The sequence below is a fragment of the Dermacentor andersoni genome, chromosome 4 (assembly GCF_023375885.2).
Source record: "Dermacentor andersoni chromosome 4, qqDerAnde1_hic_scaffold, whole genome shotgun sequence".
Taxonomy (NCBI): Eukaryota; Metazoa; Arthropoda; class Arachnida; order Ixodida; family Ixodidae; genus Dermacentor; species Dermacentor andersoni.
In genome coordinates, this window is record NC_092817.1 from 216696614 (window position 1) to 216714699 (window position 18086).

An 18086-nucleotide genomic window follows, 5' to 3' on the forward strand; every position below is an offset into this window, starting at 1 on the left:
CCGGAGGGTCAAGGAAATGCTTTCGTCGAGTACAGTCCTCCAGATATTCGATCCATCATTGCCAGTCATGGTGTCGACCGACGCGTCTGACTGTGGGCAGGGAGCAGTACTGCAACAACAAAGTGGCCACGAGCTCCGCACAGTCGCTTTCGCATCTCGTACACTGTCGCCTGCAGAGAGAGAATATTCAGTCGGTGAACGAGAAGCTCTTGCGTGCATTTGGGCGTGTGAGCGATGGCACACGTACCTGTGGGGTCGCCATTTCACAATTCGAACAGACCACCAGGCACTGGTGTCCTTGCTGTCGTCACAAGGACATGGAAGACGCCCACTCCAAATCGCACGCTGGAGTGCACGACTATTTTGCTACAATTTCACTGTTGAATACCGCAAGGGGTCCACTTGTGGTATTCAACAGTGAAAACTGTTGAATACCACAAGTGGACCCCTTGCGGTATTCAACAGTTTCACCAAAGCGGACTGTAAACTTCTTGAGCACATTATTTATTCTCATCTTATTACCTTCCTTGAATCTGACAATTTTTTCAATTCATGTCAACATGGCTTCAGAAAATTTTTTTCGTTTGAGACACAGCCCTTATCTTTCACTAATGATTTATTTCGCGCTATCGATGCTAATGTTATTGTGGATTGCGTTTTTTTAGACTTTGCTAAGGCGTTTGACACTGTTTCTCATGATCTATTATTAATTAAACTCGGTGCTCTTAATATTAACGATCAGGTATTAGGCTGGATTGAATGTTTTCTTTCCAACCGTAGTCAATATGTCTCAGTTAATGATTATGACTCGCTCTTTGTTTCCGTAACTTCTGGAGTACCTCTAAGTTCTGTGTTAGGTCCTCTACTGTTTTTAATTTACATTAATCTTCCTGATAACGTTAACTCCCATATAAATCTTTTCGCAGATGACTGTGTGCTTTATCGTTCAATTACTAATCCCTCTGATGAAGCATGTTTGCAATCGGACTTGAACGCTATTTCTTCGTGGTGCAGCGAATGGCTCATGACACTTAACACCACTAAGTGTAAATACCTGCGTATCTCCAGCCGTCCCCCTGAATACACCCCTCACTATCTTCTTAACACTCCGATATCATCCGTCTCATCCTACAAATACCTGGGTATTCACTTAACACGCAATCTGTCCTGGAAAATGCACGTGAACTACATATCTAACCAGGCTAACCGCACGCTCGGATTCCTACGGCGCCATTTCATAGCTTCTAACAGCACCGTTAAGCTTCATCTATATAGGACGTTAATCAGACCTAAACTAGAATATGCTTGCTCAATTTGGGATCCTAATCAGATAACCTTAATTAACGCTTTAGAGTCTGTTCAAAACCGCGCTGCCCGTTTTATTGTTTCAAATTATTCCCGAACAGCGAGCGTATCTGCAATGAAATCTGCACTTGGTCTGCCTGTTCTTTCTCTGCGCCGTAAATATTTTCGCTTATGTCTTTTTCACAGAATTAATTATACGAACCCTATTCTCAAAGATAAATTACTCCTCTCTCCATCTTATGCATCTTCACGCACTGACCACAACTTCAAGGTAGGAATACCGCAATGCCGAACTAACCTTTGTATAAATTCATTTATTCCTCGAACTGGAAATGACTGGAACCACCTCCCTGCCTTCATGGCTGCCATCACCTACGTCAACAAATTTAAGAAAGCTGCCGCCGATTTTGTATGCCCCTCCTCTCTGTAATGCCTTTGGCCCTGAGAGTATTGAAATAAATAAATAAACACTGTACCAGATGCACTTTCTCGGCTACCAGCACCTACCTCGGAGGCAGAGATTGCTAAGGAGGAAGAAATTGTCTCGTTCATTGAGCCAGCCTGCGTGACTAAGGAGAAGTTCAGGCAGGCCGCCCTCGACGACAGTTGCCTGGAAACCATCAAGTCATTCGTGCTGAGTTCCTGGCTGCCAAAGAAGTCCATACCAGAAGAGGCGAAACCATTCTACGCCATTCAGGAAGAACTTTCTGTTGTCGATAACCTGCTTCTGTGTGGAGAGCGCCTCGTTGTTCCGTCCTCCCTCACGGCTCAGATCATTGGCACCACGCACGAGACACATCCAGGTATCACGCGCACGAAGGCACGACAGCGTGAGTGGTTCTGGTGGCCACGAATGGATAAGCAAGTGGAAACGGCAGTAAAAAACTGCCATATCTGCCTGGAGGCAGATAAGTCCGCCAAAACATCACCAGCACTGTTGCAACCTGTTGAATGACCTGAGCGACTGTGGCAAAAGCTTGGCCTAGACATTGTTGGTCCTGTGGAGCATGCAGCTTACAACAGCAGATTAGCTGTAACGCTTGTTGACTACCATTCTAAATGGCCAGAGGTGTATTTTTGCCGCGAAGTGTCCACAAGCACCGTGAAAGACTTCTTAACAAGTGTTTTTGCCCGTGAAGGCTACCCAGAAGAGATTGTTTGTGACAATGGACCTCAGTTCACTTCGCGTAAGTTCATAACTTTCCTGCAAAACAGAGGCATCAGTCTTTCACATTCTTCGGTATACTACCCCCAAGCCAATGGGCAAATAGAACGTTTTAATCGCACATTGAAGAATTTCATTCAAGTTTCACTCCTCGAAAGACGACCCCTCCGGCAAGCTGTTGCAGAATACCTTGCCATTTACTGCTGTACTCCGCACGCCACCACCGGGGTCGCCCCAGCAGTTCTGCTGCATGGTAGAATGCCCCGAACCAGGCTGGATGTCGTGGGTTTTCGGCACCAGCATTTGCGGAAGATCCAGCCAAGGAGTTGGTGCGACTTCGTCAAAGGGTTCGGCGTCAGCAGCAAAGCAGCAAGCACTACACGGACAAAAGGAGAGCCGCCAAGAAGACGAAGATAGCCGTAGGCGACTGTCCGTATCAAAAAACCATCCGTTCGTTTCAAGGGAGACTGCGCCTTTTCTTCACCAACTGAGCTGATCAAGAGGAGGGGACCAGCCTCTTTCCGACTTGGAGACGGCCTTACGTGGAATGCCTCCAAGCTTTCCAGGGTTCCGGAGAGGGGCACCTGGGAACCTGGCCCACCTGCCATGCCGCAGCCGCTGTGTCCTGAGGCGCTGCAGCCTGCCACGCCGCAGCCGCTGTCTCCCAATGTGCTGCAGCCTGCCGTGCTACAGCCTCCTTCTCCCAGAGCGCAGGCACAGTCTCCTGGCATACCGCAGCAGCAGTTAACGAGCCCGTCGCCAGTGCGACGTCCAACGCGGCCGACCCGAGAGCACCGGCCTGGCTCCAAGACTATCAGACCAATTAGTTGGCGGTCTGACATTGTGTACATAGGTTGTAAATACGTGTAAATAAGTATAGTGTGCATGCTTTGGGGTTTTCCTTACTAATACTTATTAACAACTAACCACTAAAGATAAGGGAGGGAGTATGTTATATTCAGTTTCGTTATTCCCAGGGGGCGCTTCTGTTCTTCATTAGATATATTGGTTGTATATGTGAAATAAACGGCTTTTTACTTCGGGACGGCTGGAGTCTGACTTCCACCTTCGGTCAACACCACAGACCGTACCACGACATCTTGTGGAACAGCAGCCGACGCCGAATGGACCGAACCACACGCAGCTGTCAGGGAGGCTCTTCCAACAGGTCCGGTTGGTGTAATTTCGCGGTCTTCTGCCGTCAGCCACTCAATGTACTCACGGCGGAGCAGGTCCTTAAAAGGCGAAGATCCAGCCTTGTTTCATGACCATGTCGCACTTCAGTGGCAGGGACTGATCACGCATTTCAGTGACATACGCCGCAAGCTTAGCCTACAGCTCCGGAAAGCATCCAGACTTCGGCACGTGGGAAATTCCTCACTTGCCGTCACGGGTGAAAATTTCACTTCGCTGCAGTCACCACTCTCGCACCACCCGTTCAGAAACATCGAACTTGCGGCCCGCTGTGCAGTGATTTGTTTCTTTGGCGTAAAGGATGGCAGCCCTCTTGAACGCTGCTCTGAATGAGTGCCGAATGATTAGTGGGCCTGGGGCACTCATGACGACTGAGGAAGCATAGAAGTAGCACGTAGCTAGCAGTCAAGTGGAACGCGTCAAACCAATGCCTCCTTTTGGTCAAACTATAGAGAAAGCTAAGCGCAACAGGGAAAGAGAAATCATTGGAGAAACCCGCGAGCGGTGTCTGCTCTTCCATGAACTACTGATACTCCCGCAAGCGCTGCCGTTCTGAGGGTGCCGCCGCGAGTGGAACAGCGGCGCGCTTCCATCAACTATCGACACCCCCTCATGAGTGTTGTGTGCACTATAAGACTCTCAAAAATGTTGAAAAACCCTTCTGAAAAGCAAATAAACACGCGAGATAGCAAAAAGCTATGGGTAGGGCAATAGAGCAAACATAAAATTGTAACTACGTTGTAGCTCCCATTGGTCTCGCTTTTTTGTCTGTACCATGTTTTGATTTCGATTGTAAGTCGACACCCCCACTTCAGATTTTCAAATTTCAAAAAGTGATCGACCGTGCAAATACGGTAAGCAGGTTTATCTGAATAACTTGACTTTTCTAGCGCGACAGCGTTAAGGTCTCGTGTTGCAGAAAAATCCGGTGTCGGCATAGGGGTCAGGCGTTCAGCGAGCGAAAATTGGCCAAGGTATTCTATACGGCACTAAACTTTTATCACTGAAGTTGTTCATTACTTGTCTTGCATTCTTTACAATGTTACTTCTCGGAATTTTGAGAATGACAGGTCACAAGCAAATGTCAATAAACAAAGCACCGACAGCGCATGCCCTTTAAGTGAAATCTTCTCGGACTGAAATATTAAAAGTGGGAAACAATAATAGAAGATGCAAGAGGTCACGTTTTTACCAAAATGCTCGCCTTCGTGCATGGCGTTCACCGCCAGCGTTTCTCAGTAAACTTACACAGTTGCCGGGAAGCACGAGAAGCAGTCGGGGATATTTTAATGCTATCGTGTTCCACTCTTAAACACAAAGCTTAAGCATCTTCCCATTTTTTGTTGCGCATTTGGTATAGATGACAACCAAGTGGCATCGGTCTTGGAGCAGTAAAATATTTAAAGCAGCCGAGCATGCAGCACGCACTCCCCTGTGATCTCTGCGTTAGCCACGAATGAACAACTTTTCGCAGGAGAGTTCTGCGGCAAGTTGTGTTTTCGTCCAATTTAATTTCCCTTTTCCTAATTATTTTTACATTTCAATTCTGGCAGAACCCACCTCGCGATGACTGTTGACGTGAATGCGATTAGCACTAAGGCAATGTAGCGACACCCAAAGGAAGGGAAAATAGCGCTAGTAACGGTAACAGGCAGCACAAACGACGAAGACGAAAGAAAGAACTGCACAGGACGAGCGCTGAAGTTTTCATCGTTCGCGCTGCCAGTTACCGTAAGCAATCTATTGCGATCGCACATCGTACTGCTGAAGAAGCGCATCGTGTTTGAGCTGCGCGCTGGTGCTGGGCTCCCCTTTCACTCTTGCGGTGTTGCATGTAGCGAGGGCGTTTGCTATACACGTGCACGAATACGCCAAGCAGCCTTATGGCGGCCTCCCAGCCGACTACTGGGCTTCACCGGAGCCTCAACCTGCCCTCTACGAGTATCGGACTGTGTACTGTGCCCACTTTTATGGAATTGCAAGAGACCCAGTCCATGGAATTTGGTTCGACCAGCCAAAATGCGCCAACGTCCGATTGTGCCACGTCAGCATTGGACGACCTGTATGTACTCCAACTGGCAAATGAATCTGACTCGACAACAGAAGAAGAACCTGACGAACGGTGAAACAGTGACTGCAGCCGGGATTACTATTCAGCCACCCACCAAACAACAGAAGCCGAATACTTCGCTAGCACCATGACCACGCTCTAAGCATCGCCGGTTGCCACCACTTCCCAAGAATGATTTTAAGAATGTGCTTCAACCTTTCAAGGGGCTTATTATCAAAGACTTGACTAACCACCAAACTTCCAAAGTTGTGGTGATAGCCTGTCAAGGCCAGATCATGGACATGCAATTCCTGGTCAGGCTTAGACCAGGCTCCAACGTCATACTTGTTTCGACACCTCACCAGCAAGTCGCTGACTGGGTGAAGTGCTTGACCCACCTCCACGCTAACGGAACACTGCACCAGATGAATGTGTACGTGGTAGCTCCAGACGGAGTCTCGCATGGCATAATTCACGGAATCGACTCCAAGACACGCACCGAAGAGTTGATGGCCCACTTGTGTATATGTACTCAAGGGGTAGAGACACTTCAGGCTCGGATACTGAGTGACACCAAGACCACGGTACTTACCTTCAGCAGTGAGTACATGCCCAGGTATGTACAGTGCTCACGGAATGAAACGCGTCAATTTAGGGCTAAGTAATGCGCATACTTTCGCTTCAACCGGCTGCAGTTCGTGTCACATCGACGTAATTCTGGCTCGTACACTTACATCGGAGCCCTCGTCACCTTTGGTGACCAAATTTCTAGCGACATGACATTGTGCTCTCGCGTACGTTGCACATGTAGGGTTGTACTGAACGCTCCGTGTCCTATTTCAATCCGTGAGCACTGTACACTACTATGGAGAAGAGATGCCCCGTTACCCGTACAAGGCAACGATGCAGGTATGCCGAGTATGCTACCGCACTGGCCACCGCTCTGATGTGTGCTCCACCCCTAACATAGGGAAGGGCACGACTGCACCCTGAAATGCGCCGCCTGTGGGGAAGCCCATGCAACTAGTCCATGCTACTAGTGCCATTAGAGCTCCGGCCTACCGCCGCACTGCGAATGCTACAGATGTCACTGACACAGAAAGTGTGGATGATAGCAATTACATACCTGCCAACCCTCCCAATTCGCCCGGGAGACTCCCGATTTTTTATTGAACTTTCCGATTGTACGATCACTATCTTATATCTCCCGAAAAGTGGTCTCTGTTCGCGCAATAATGGTTTTTGCGAAACCGGTACCGGTGGAATCTACAGCCGCATCGTAATTGTCAGCATCGCCAACAACAGCAGCACTAGCACCATCGGTATCATCGACTAAGCAGCCGACTACAGCGCCTAGTAAGCCGACCAAAGCCAGAGCCAATGTAGTTCTTGCATTTCATGCATGCCTTCCTTCATGGTACAGTGTCTATCCATGGTGCATCTTGTTGCTGCTGCTTTTGTGTATGATTAGTGTTGGCTAGGTCGTGTGTGCGGTGCACCGTGTTAAGTTAGAATTCTCGTGTGCTTGATGCCATGGCACTACCAAAGTCGAAGAAAAGCTATTTGCAGAAGTTATTGCGAACTTCTGAATTTTCGTGCTTTTTGACATCAAAAAAAGGAGAACATTTTGCATTTTGTAGAACGTTTGGATGCAACGTCAGCGTGTCTCACGATGTCAACAGCGACTTGAAACTACACGTTTCCATGGCGAAGCATCAAAGCTATGTTCGTGCCGCTGAGCAGCAAGACAACATAGTGAACTTTCTCCGGAACAAGTGCGACAACAGTGTCATACGTGTGGAGTGCCTGTTTACAGGATTCCTCGTCAAACACAACCTACCCCTTAGTGTCAGCGACTACGTTGGGCCTCCTCTACGGAAAATATTTGAAATGAGACGTGGCGAAGCGCTATGGATGTAGATGCAACTCTGAAATGCAACTAAGAAGAATGCGGAGGTGGCCAACCTGAAATTTCACAGGCATCGCTCTCGAGTCTTCGTTTCTTTATTCAGAGTTTCCCTCAGCTGCTGCCCCGAGATGCCAATGAATCTGCTGAAGACGCTTTAGGTGCTCTCGAAGCTGAGTTTACCATACTACAGGCGTACAGTCTTCTAGAGGACATTCTTAATAAAGAAAGGTGGGACGTGCAGTGGTCTATGGTTGGAAAAATGAAAAAAACACTAATGGAGAACATGTTTCACCGAGTTGCTAAGGCCACCGGAAGTTGAAACAATGATGCAAACCCCCCCCCCCCCTCCGCCCTCCGTTGGTGTGAATAAAGTCTCCCGATTTTTGATCTCGCCAGGTTGGCAGGTCTGCAATTAGGCCGAATTCTTCAGAACTTGAGATTTGGCAGTGGAATTGTCGTACATTCCACAAGCAACAAATTGTACAACTTCGTACAAAATTCCCTATGCCCACCTGACATAATCTGCTTGCAAGAAGTGGGCCCCCGCCCAGTAAAGCTAGTGGGCTATTATACTAATATCACCACTCCTGTTTAACATAGCTATGCACAGAAAGAAATGGGCATGGGCAGGACATGTAATGAGGAGGGAAGATAACCGATGGTCATTAAGGGTTACGGAGTGGATTGATTCCAAGGGAAGGGAAGTGTAGCAGGGGGCGGCAGAACGTTAAGTGGGCGGATGAGATTAAGAAGTTTGCAGGGACAACATGGCCACAATTAGCACATGACCAGGGTTGTTGGAGAAGTATAGGAGAAACCTTTGCCCTGCAGTGGGTGTAACCAGGTTGATGATGATGATTATGATGATCATGATGATGATGTGCAGAATCGCTCATGCCTTAGAGGAAGTCCCGCAATTAGGCTACACCTTATATGCGGATGATATAACCCTTTGGGCTACATACAGCTCTAGCGCAGAAAGAGCAAACTCTTCAGGTGGTGGCCGACATAGTCTCTAGTTTTGCTAGGAGCAGCGGACTTAGCTGCGCCCCGGAAAAATCAAACATTATCCGAGTTCACAATCCTCGCTATAAAACGAATGGACAACTAAATGTCAGCTTGGACGGCCACCCCATTGCTGAGGTCACCCAAGTCCAAATTTTGGTTTTTTGGGTACAAAACAATGGCAAGGGTACACACACAATCAAAACTTTACGCACCACAACTAAACAAATCTCTAGGATGATAGGCTGCATAACATGTCACCATAAATAAATGAAAGAGGGAGACACCGTATGGCTAGTTCAAGCTTTCGTCCTTAGTCAAATATCGTATGGACTTCCTTACCACCACCTGAGCAAGTCTGAAGAATACCAAGTAGAAGCTATCATTCGTAGCGCGTATAAAACTGCCTTAGGGCTGCCTATACAAACTCTGACTGAGAGGCTTTTGGCCTTAGGCCTACATAACACTTTTTCAGAGCTCCAAACTGCAGAGAGACCGCCTCAGCACTACCGCTGCAGGCAGAACTGTCTTAGCCAGCATAAAAGTCCCATGCCCTCTAAATACAGGAGATGCTATGGAGGATATGACTAAAGAGTGTTGCAAGCATATATGCACCAGTCCGCTTCCCAAGCATAAGCATCACGATACCCACCAAGGTCATCGTTTGGCCAGGGTCAAGTGGCTACGTCATCATTTGGCACCCAAACCACATGTAATATATGTACATGCTGCTACATATGCAGTTATACAGCAGTAACTGTACACAAAAAGCACCAGCCTCCTGTCACCGTGTCCTTAACCACATCTTGCATAACATTTGCAGAGACCACAGCAATAGCCCTAGCTATCTAACATCGTACAGACGTTCGTACAACGTCCAACATCGTACAGGCATGTTATCGTACAGATGTTCCCTTTGAGTCAATTTTGTGCCATTCTTGTAAATCTCCACGGTCCTTTTTGTTTCTAACATTTTCATCCATTTCACCACTTGCTTTCTGATTACTCCTGGTTGTCTATCTGCACTTTCCATTACCCTTTATTTGGTTGCCAACTTTCTTGGCCTATTTCTCCATTTTGTGTTCACACTTCTTAGGCACAGGTACATGGGCATTTTAGCCGCCCCTTTGAGAGTGGAAGAGAAAAGTGCCCAGGGCTCACTGGTGCTCTGGGACTCTCGCTGATATGCAATTCTTTGTTTTTTTTGCCATTTTCATGAGATTCATTTCATCAAGGATGAGCAAGAAGCCGCTCCCACGACCACCTGAACAAGATCAGTCATTTGCTTCATCGCACATTTTTGGACGACATGCCTTTGGAGGCTCGGACCAGCTCGATTCCTGGGGGAGCTCAACATCAGAAGTCATGGACTCTGACTGTGAGTACACCGTACCCATGGGCCGCCATATGAAGAAGATGCACCGTATGTGGACTGAAATGACTTCATTGAATAAGAGTGAGCAGGAATCTCTCATGGTTTCTTACTTGCCGCTCTCGACGTCACGCAGCATGAACTCCCTCAGCAGGCAGTTTCTAACCGAATATTTTGAAAAGTGTGGCCCCTGGGCAAATAAATGAGATCAGAATCAACGCTTGTAAGAACATCCTGACAATACATGTGAAAAAATCCGCAATACTGAGTTTGAGACCATTCCACAGTTAAGCGCAATCCCCGTCAACTCCTTTATTACTTATGGGAAGGAGACAATGACTGCTGTGATTTCCGACATGGAGCTTCAAATCAGGTATACGGTCCTCAAGAGTCCTTTGAGGTCATGATTCACCGCTTGGAGATATCCCGACGTATCAAGTTAATATTTGCTTCTTTGACATTACTAGCGTATGTCAAAGTGGGCTACGTGATACACAGTGTACGACCATTTGTTCCGAGGCCTGTTGAGTGCCGGAAATGTCTCAAAAAATGACACATGAGTGCTGTTTGTAGAAGTAAAGCCACTTGTTCGTGTTGCGGCGGATAGCATAATACCACCGACTGTGATGCGTCATCATTTAAATCTCCCAACTTTACTGGCTTTCACGAAGCGACTTCGAAGGAATGCCCGAAGATGAAACAAGAAGTCTGTATTCTTCGAAAAGTGGCAACAGACCAATTTTGATATGAAGAGGCTGCTCAATCTGTTCGCCAGAGTGACCAACGCTCGCGAAAGAAGCGTCACAAAGCCATTTCAGAAGTACATAGTGGGGCACAGGTGTCACGACCACCTCTGCCTGTGCGTGCATCGAGGACAGTCACGGCACCTACTGCTAATTCAAGATCGATGGCAGTACGCAGCAAAAATTCACCTTCACCGGCTGATACAGACACGGAATGGCCTTTGCTGCCCTCTAGGCCCGCGGCCATGCCAGTGGGCCCTACTGGTCCTCTGCGCCATGAAGCCAAGAATTATAGGGTCAATGGAACCGGTGACACTACCGGCAAGCAAGGAGATGGACACGGTGAGAAGGAGAGCGTACAGAAAAGGCTGAAGCACCTGGTAGAGTCAATGCGCAAGATTCTTGGTGGTCTCGAGAATCCAGCCGCTAAAAGTGACCTGCAGGTGCTTGCCATACTTGAGCCGCTTATTGCAGCTCTTTACATGCTGTAAGGCTTTTGTTTGGTGCTTGTGCTGATCACGCAGGGGAGGCCCACACAGCAGCTTTGTCCTATCGCCTTTAAGTTCACTTGAATTGGTGACTACAGACTTGATACGGAACCTGATAGTGGCTTCACGGATGAGATTTCTGAATGTTTATCATCAGAATGTTGAACTTGCTTTCACCGTTGCGAATTCCTCTTTCTATGTTATCATCATCCCTCATCACATCTTTATGTCCCAGTTCCCCCCTCCCCCTGTGCAGAGTAGCAGGCGAGAGCACGTTAGCTCAGGCCGACCTCTCTGCCTTCTTTCAAATAAACTCTTTTAGTTGCCCCTTTATTTTGATCCATGTCCCTGAGTCTTTCCTCAAACCAAATTTTGCTCTCCACATCCCTGATTTCAAACGAGGCCTAACCCATGTCCCCTTCCACTGCCTCATTTGCAGTTTGCTCTGGGCTCTCAAAGCCAACCGGCCCACCGATCTCTCATTAACTTCCCACCCCACCAATATATCCGATGTTAGGCACGGAATGGCATTTGTGAACGTCAGTGTAGGCACCACGACTCCTATCCAGATTCCGCGCACCACCTCATATTTATTGTGACCCCAATGTTTCATTATTGCTGCATTCCGCTCCCCTTTCTTTAGATAATCTTTGTGGGTGCTTGAATAAGTCTTTCCTTCATTTACGCATATGCCGAAGTATTTAACTACGAGTATGACTTGCCCGTGAATCGACACCACGTAGTTAGTTGTCTCGTCATTAGAGATCATATTTCCCAATTTCTCTGTGCTAAATTTATGGCTATAGATTTGTCGTTGCATTTCCATACATATTGGCCAGTGTCTGTAAATCTCTTGCATGTTGTCCGCATACACCAGTGCGGGGACATTCTGTTGCACCATTTGGTCACTACGCGTATGGTAAATCACTACACGCATGGTAAATCAAGTTCTAATTGACTGTTTTCTACTCGTCTTTCTATGCCCTTAACATAAAGCGTGAACAACAATGGAGACAGAGGACGTCCTTGCTTCAGTCTTCTTCCCACCCTCTGGCACAGCGCCATCTAGTATTGCACCGGTGTGTGCTAATGCTTAAAAACATTTAAAAAAGTAATCTGGAGTTTTACATGCGAAACCAATCATCTGGTTATGAGGCATGCCATAGTGGGGAGACTCCGGATTAATTTTGACCACCTCGGTTTCTTGGACATGCACCCTTGTTGATGCACAGCACAGGAGCGTTCTTGCATTTCGTCCCCATCGAAATCGGCCGCGGCAGGAGGGATTTGATCTCGCGCGCTAGGGTTTAGCAGAGTAACAGACATGGCTGGTGCTGAGAAATGTTCCCTCACTGCCTACGGCCATTCGAGGCGCAGTGCTATTAAAGCCCCAGGGCATCTGTGTTCGCAGAACCCTCGGGATGCATGTTCGATTCCGTGGAGGAACGAAGAAATTTTAAGACATCTCTTTTTTTTTTAAGTAGCAGTTGTTGTGCTCCCGCAAATGATTAGAAAAACGCTTTCAAAGTACAGGCTATACCATCATGCTATGCCAACTGCCCAGAGTTACACTCTGCTCAGGAAGTTATGCATGTTCGAGAAGTTCGCAGAAAGTATGTTAGTGATATATAGCCAAGCCCTGACGGTTATTACACTTTGCTGTCTTGGTGATGGTTACCACTATTTGCTGTTCTCTCGTCGGCAGGTAGTTCATTCTGGAGTGACAGCGTAAAGACGTGTAATAATACTACTGACCAGCTACTCTTCGGTAGCCTTCAGAGGCTTCTCGTTTACAGCAGGTGAAAAGGAATAAAAAATATGGAGATCCCACGCTCTGTGGGAATCGATGTAAGTGATGCTTTCCATGTTGGATGCTTTGATTGATGATAATTAGCGGTTATGCTTATGGTTAAGCTTAATTTCTTCAACGTTTAGTCTAACATGAGAGTGGAGAGTTCATGTTAAACGTTAGCTTGCGGGCACCAGCGCTGTTTGTCTGCGTAGTACACAGAACACGCAGAGAGAGGTGTTTGCTTGAGGCGTTGTTGTGTGCCATATCTCATAACCCCTGAGAGGATTGAGCATAGTCATTGCCTCACATAGCACATCGCATTGTGGCAGAAGAATTAAACTTGAATTGGATTATGGGCTGTACATGCCAAAACCACACCCAGATTATCGTAGTGGCAGACTCCAGATTAATTTTGACACCGTGATGTTCTTTAACATATCCCAAAATCTTAGTGCATGTTTATTCTCTATTTCACCCCCATCAAAATGCGGCTGCCGTGGTTTGGATCAAATCCATGGTGTCTAGCAATGCCATAGCCACAAAGCTACTGTGGCGGGTACAGAAGTGTTTATTTGACGGTCGACCGCTTCCGTAGTGTCGCCTGGACCCTGCAGTGCAGTTTAATTAATGCGGCTCTGCTTATGCACGCCCTGCACAGTTTGTCCGCTTGACAGATTTGAATGGTGTTTATTTTTCAGAAATAGCAGCAACGTACTGTTCCATACCTTGAACTTAAGCTTATCCAGTTTCCCCGCAACCATCGTCGTATTGTAGTACGGTCTGCTTGCCTACTTGCTTGCCAGGGACCTCCACAAGTCATTGTGCACATTCTACGCGGTGGGCTGAAAACGAGTTTCTAGAGTTGATTTGTTTACATACACTAAACCACCCCCTTCTGATACGGTGTGCTTGACAGCAGCAGGCACATCAGCAGCAGCAGCAGTGGAAAAGTCGAAGGAAGAGGCAAAGGAAGCTTCGCTTTAAAAGACTTGGCAACCAAATTACAATGGAAACCGGAGGTATAAATGTGTGTAGTTTGGGGCTTCCGGGCACACTGCTGAAAGTGGTGGTCTCTGGAATGACTTTGTGTGTGAACGTTATTCCCAAGGCATCGGTCTCTCAGCATCCCTGGTGATTCTTGCAAAGGGGAGTGCAGAAGCGTTGCGCAAATAGGAGTCGTGGACAGCAAAGATGCTTACTGGCAACTAAGTTCAGAGACAAACCACCAGGAATATTATTGCGCATGCGCTGCCATCAACAATTCTGAAAAAAATAGTGTACAATTTTTTGTATATAATAATCGTTAACAACGGGGCATGCATCACTACGGCAATAATGACAGCTAGTATAGGTAGTAGTAGTAGTAGTAGTAGTAGTAGTAGTAGTAGTAGTAGTAGTAGTAGTAGTAGTGTTTTATTTACAGTAAGCAATATACAAAGCTCACTGCAGGGGCAGGGGCTAAAGGCAATGAAGCCTGACAAAGGTCCCTGTCCCTCCGCAGTTCATGGCAGCTCACACGCTTCGAGTTCAACAGAGTCAAAAAAAAAAAAAAAAAAGGATGCTATACATCAGTTTCAGGAAAATGGACAACTAGCAACTTGCAAGAGTACACATAACAAATCACATAAACAAGAGAAAAATTTACATAACATCTTTAAATAATCATACGGAAGAGGTCGGGCAGGCCATATTATATAGCTACACAAAATAAATTCCAAAAAATGTGAAACTTAGAATGCATGAGGATACAATGAAATTACATTATACATGGAAACACTCAGAATACTAATTCTTGAATGATTTAAGCATTGGTTGACGCATGAAAACCCACAGGTTAATGTTGATACTGTATGCATGTGGTAATTAATAAGTTCTTTGCTTGTTTTTTAAATGCAGCACTACTAGCTTTAAAGTTCAATCTATCTGCAAGGATATTCAAAACATGATGTATCTGGTACGCAGCACTTTGTTTTCCATAATTAGTTCTTACTTTAGGTGCTCGTATCCTTTGTTCTCGTAAACAGTAGTATGGTTTTTTGATGCGGCTTTGTTCATATAATTTATTTTGTTGAATTACTTGGAGCAATTTAAAATAATACAACTGATCAACCCTGAGCATGGAATGTTTTATGAACAGTGGAGCAGTTGGCAGGTCTTGTAATTTTCCCCTGTACTTTTCGAAACAGCGCAATATATTCTTCTGTATAGTAATAAGTCTATGGTAATTTCTTTGTGATGTTGTTCCCCAGACTAATATCCCATAAGTTACCTTGGAATGAAAGAGTGCATAGTACATATTTAGTTTTAACCTTAATGGGATTAAGTGTACTGTTTTGTGAAAACAACCAACTATTCGCGCTAATGCGGTAATAAGGTGATTTACATGTGTATTCCAGTTGAATTCCTCCTGAAACCACACACCAAGAAATTTTTGTTCCCTAACGTGTGTAATACAATGTCCTTCAAATGTGACACGAATTTTACTTATAGGCTAGTTTATATGTCGGAATGTCATATAGGTTGTTTTTTTGGCATTTAAGCGTAGCTTATTTTGCCTTAACCATTCTGAAAGATGCCTTAAATACTTATTTACACTGACTTCAAGTGATGTTAAATTGTCTGATGAAAAGAAAACGTTTGTATCATCAGCATACATAATAAGTTCAGGGGAATCAGGAATTTCTACAATATCGTTTATATAAGCAAGGAACAATAGTGACCCCAATATGGACCCTTGGGGGACTCCTTGGTTTAACTTTATCTTTTTAGACATTGTGCTATTAATTTGCACGAATTGATAGCGATCTTCAAGGTAACTTTTGAAGAATTGAAGTGCGATTCCACGCACTCCATATCTCGACAATTTCTGAATTAATAGTTGGAATTGTATGGAGTCAAATGCTCTTTGAAGATCAAGAAAGAGCCCAAGAGCGTATTTTTTTCTTTTCCATATGGTCGATTATCTTATCCTTTACATATAATAGAGCTTGTTCCGTTGACTTACTTTTTTGAAACCCATATTGATTCTTTGTTATTATTTTATGTTTATCAAAAAAGGATGCAAGTCTATTGTAAATTACTCCTTCAAATATTTTTGATAGTGTTGGAAGCACAGATATTGGTCGATAATTTGCTAAAGTATTGATATCACCACCTTTATGTACTGCAGTGACTTTTGCCACCTTTAACTGTTCTGGAAATACACCGGCAGTGAGGCTGAGGTTGATAATATAGGCCATATATAGGTGATAGCAACAATGGCATATGCAAGTGGCCTGACAGAAATTCTTCCAAGAAAACCTTCGGCGGAAGGAGGACAAAGGAGGGGGGCGCAGAAACGTAAATTCCTTATCCATCAGATGCACCGACAGTGCACTAATACAAAGGTTAGCATGAGCGTGAATCTGACCAGCCTCGAGGATTTCCCTTTCGAGTCTGCCTTTAGATTTGCTTATAATTTCAGTTTTATCAAAAAGTGGTTTATAGCCACAATCCCTGCAGTGCGCAGGAAGATGCGCGGAGTTGCTCAGGGCCTTTAAAAATGAGGAATGCCTTCTTAGCCTGTCATTTAGACAGCGCTGCATCTGCCCAATGTAAACTTTCCCACAGTCGAGCGGTATCTCATTTAGCACTTCGGCGGCACAGGAGGCGAGGGGTTTTGTGTGTTTCTTTTCCCAGGTCTTGTTCTTCTTATGGCCGTTTGCAAGCACGCACAACCGAACAAGCTTGAGGGGATGTGTGAAGACACCATGTTTTGCCCAATCCTTCTTAGGTTTTGTGAAATCATGTGGCATATGGCATCACCACAAACTTATTTGGCCTCTGGCGTGGCATAGCATTTGGTGGAGCCTGGAGCTTTTTTAAAAGAGCTGAACCCACTGTGACTAGCACACTCGAAGGGAATCCCGAGGCTTTCAGACGAAACACTTGTAGGTTAAAACCATGACCGACTCTGTCTGCACAAGACTTGGTGAGGGATGACTCGAGGCATAATGAAGCTATACCCCATTTTACCAGTTTGGCGGGAGAGAAGACAAAAGGTACAGTGGCCTTCTTAGAACGCAAAAAATATTCCCAACAAAGCTGTTCATCACAGTTAAAATAGAGCGCTAAATCTAAAAACCGGAGTGTGCCGTTGTCAGGATGTTTTATTGTGGAAGATAACGAGAGTGAGCATTGTTTGAAACAAAGCAACACTTTCTCAGCTACTGCAGTCCTAATGTCATTATGCGGAACAGATAAAAAGACAAGAAAATCGTCCACATATCTATGAACCTTACAAACAATGTCCTGGTTCAATTCTTGCTGAAGCAAACAGTCAAATTTGGCTAAGAAAATTTCAGACCGAATGGGTGCCACACACGATCCAATACATATACCCTTTTTCTGTATGTGAATCTTGCTGTCAAAGTTAACAATGGTAGAGGTGAGGTAGTAGTCGAAAAGCTCAAGAAAATGCCGGGATAAGGCAGTCGTTCTGAAAGGCAACAACACTGTATGAATCAATTGCTTCCCGGACATTTACAAAGAATTCATCATGCCTTACAGAATAAAATAACTCTTCTATGCACACAGACATTGCAAAGTTCTTCCGCCTGTACTCCCATCCTCAAGGCCTGCACAAGACTGTCCAAATGCTTGAGCAGAAATGGGTGCTCTGGTGCAAGAGCTTTGAGGTGACGCAGAAGAAAATACACTGATGTTGTGCTACCAAATGTCTCTTTCTGTTACTATGGATCGGAAGGGACATAGCGGTTTGTGGGTTTTTGCAGCAATGAATACCCTGGGGCTGTCGCTTTTGCAAGGCTTTACCAGCTTGCACAAGGCGTCCAGTTTCAAGCCATTCAGAAGAGTGATTGTCCTGGCCTTGACTTAGTTGCAAGTGAGCGTCTTTCCTGTCTACGCCTCCTTTTTTCGCAACACTTCTACGCTCCCCTTTGCAAAAATCATGTAAAACCAACTAGCCCTGCAGCTTACTGTTTTAAATCTTCAGTGACTTGTTGATGTGCAGTCCACTGGCGCAATTATTAAAGCCACTGCACAGGGTGTGATATTCTCTCTCG

At 45.7% G+C, this 18086-nt stretch overlaps 1 protein-coding gene across 2 annotated transcripts in view; it reads left to right on the forward strand.

Moving 5' to 3' along the window:
* The window catches only part of Tmtc3 (Transmembrane O-mannosyltransferase targeting cadherins 3), a 789094-nt gene that overhangs the window by 88677 nt on the left and 682331 nt on the right, over positions 1–18086 (forward strand). The gene's annotated exons all lie outside the window — the stretch shown is intronic.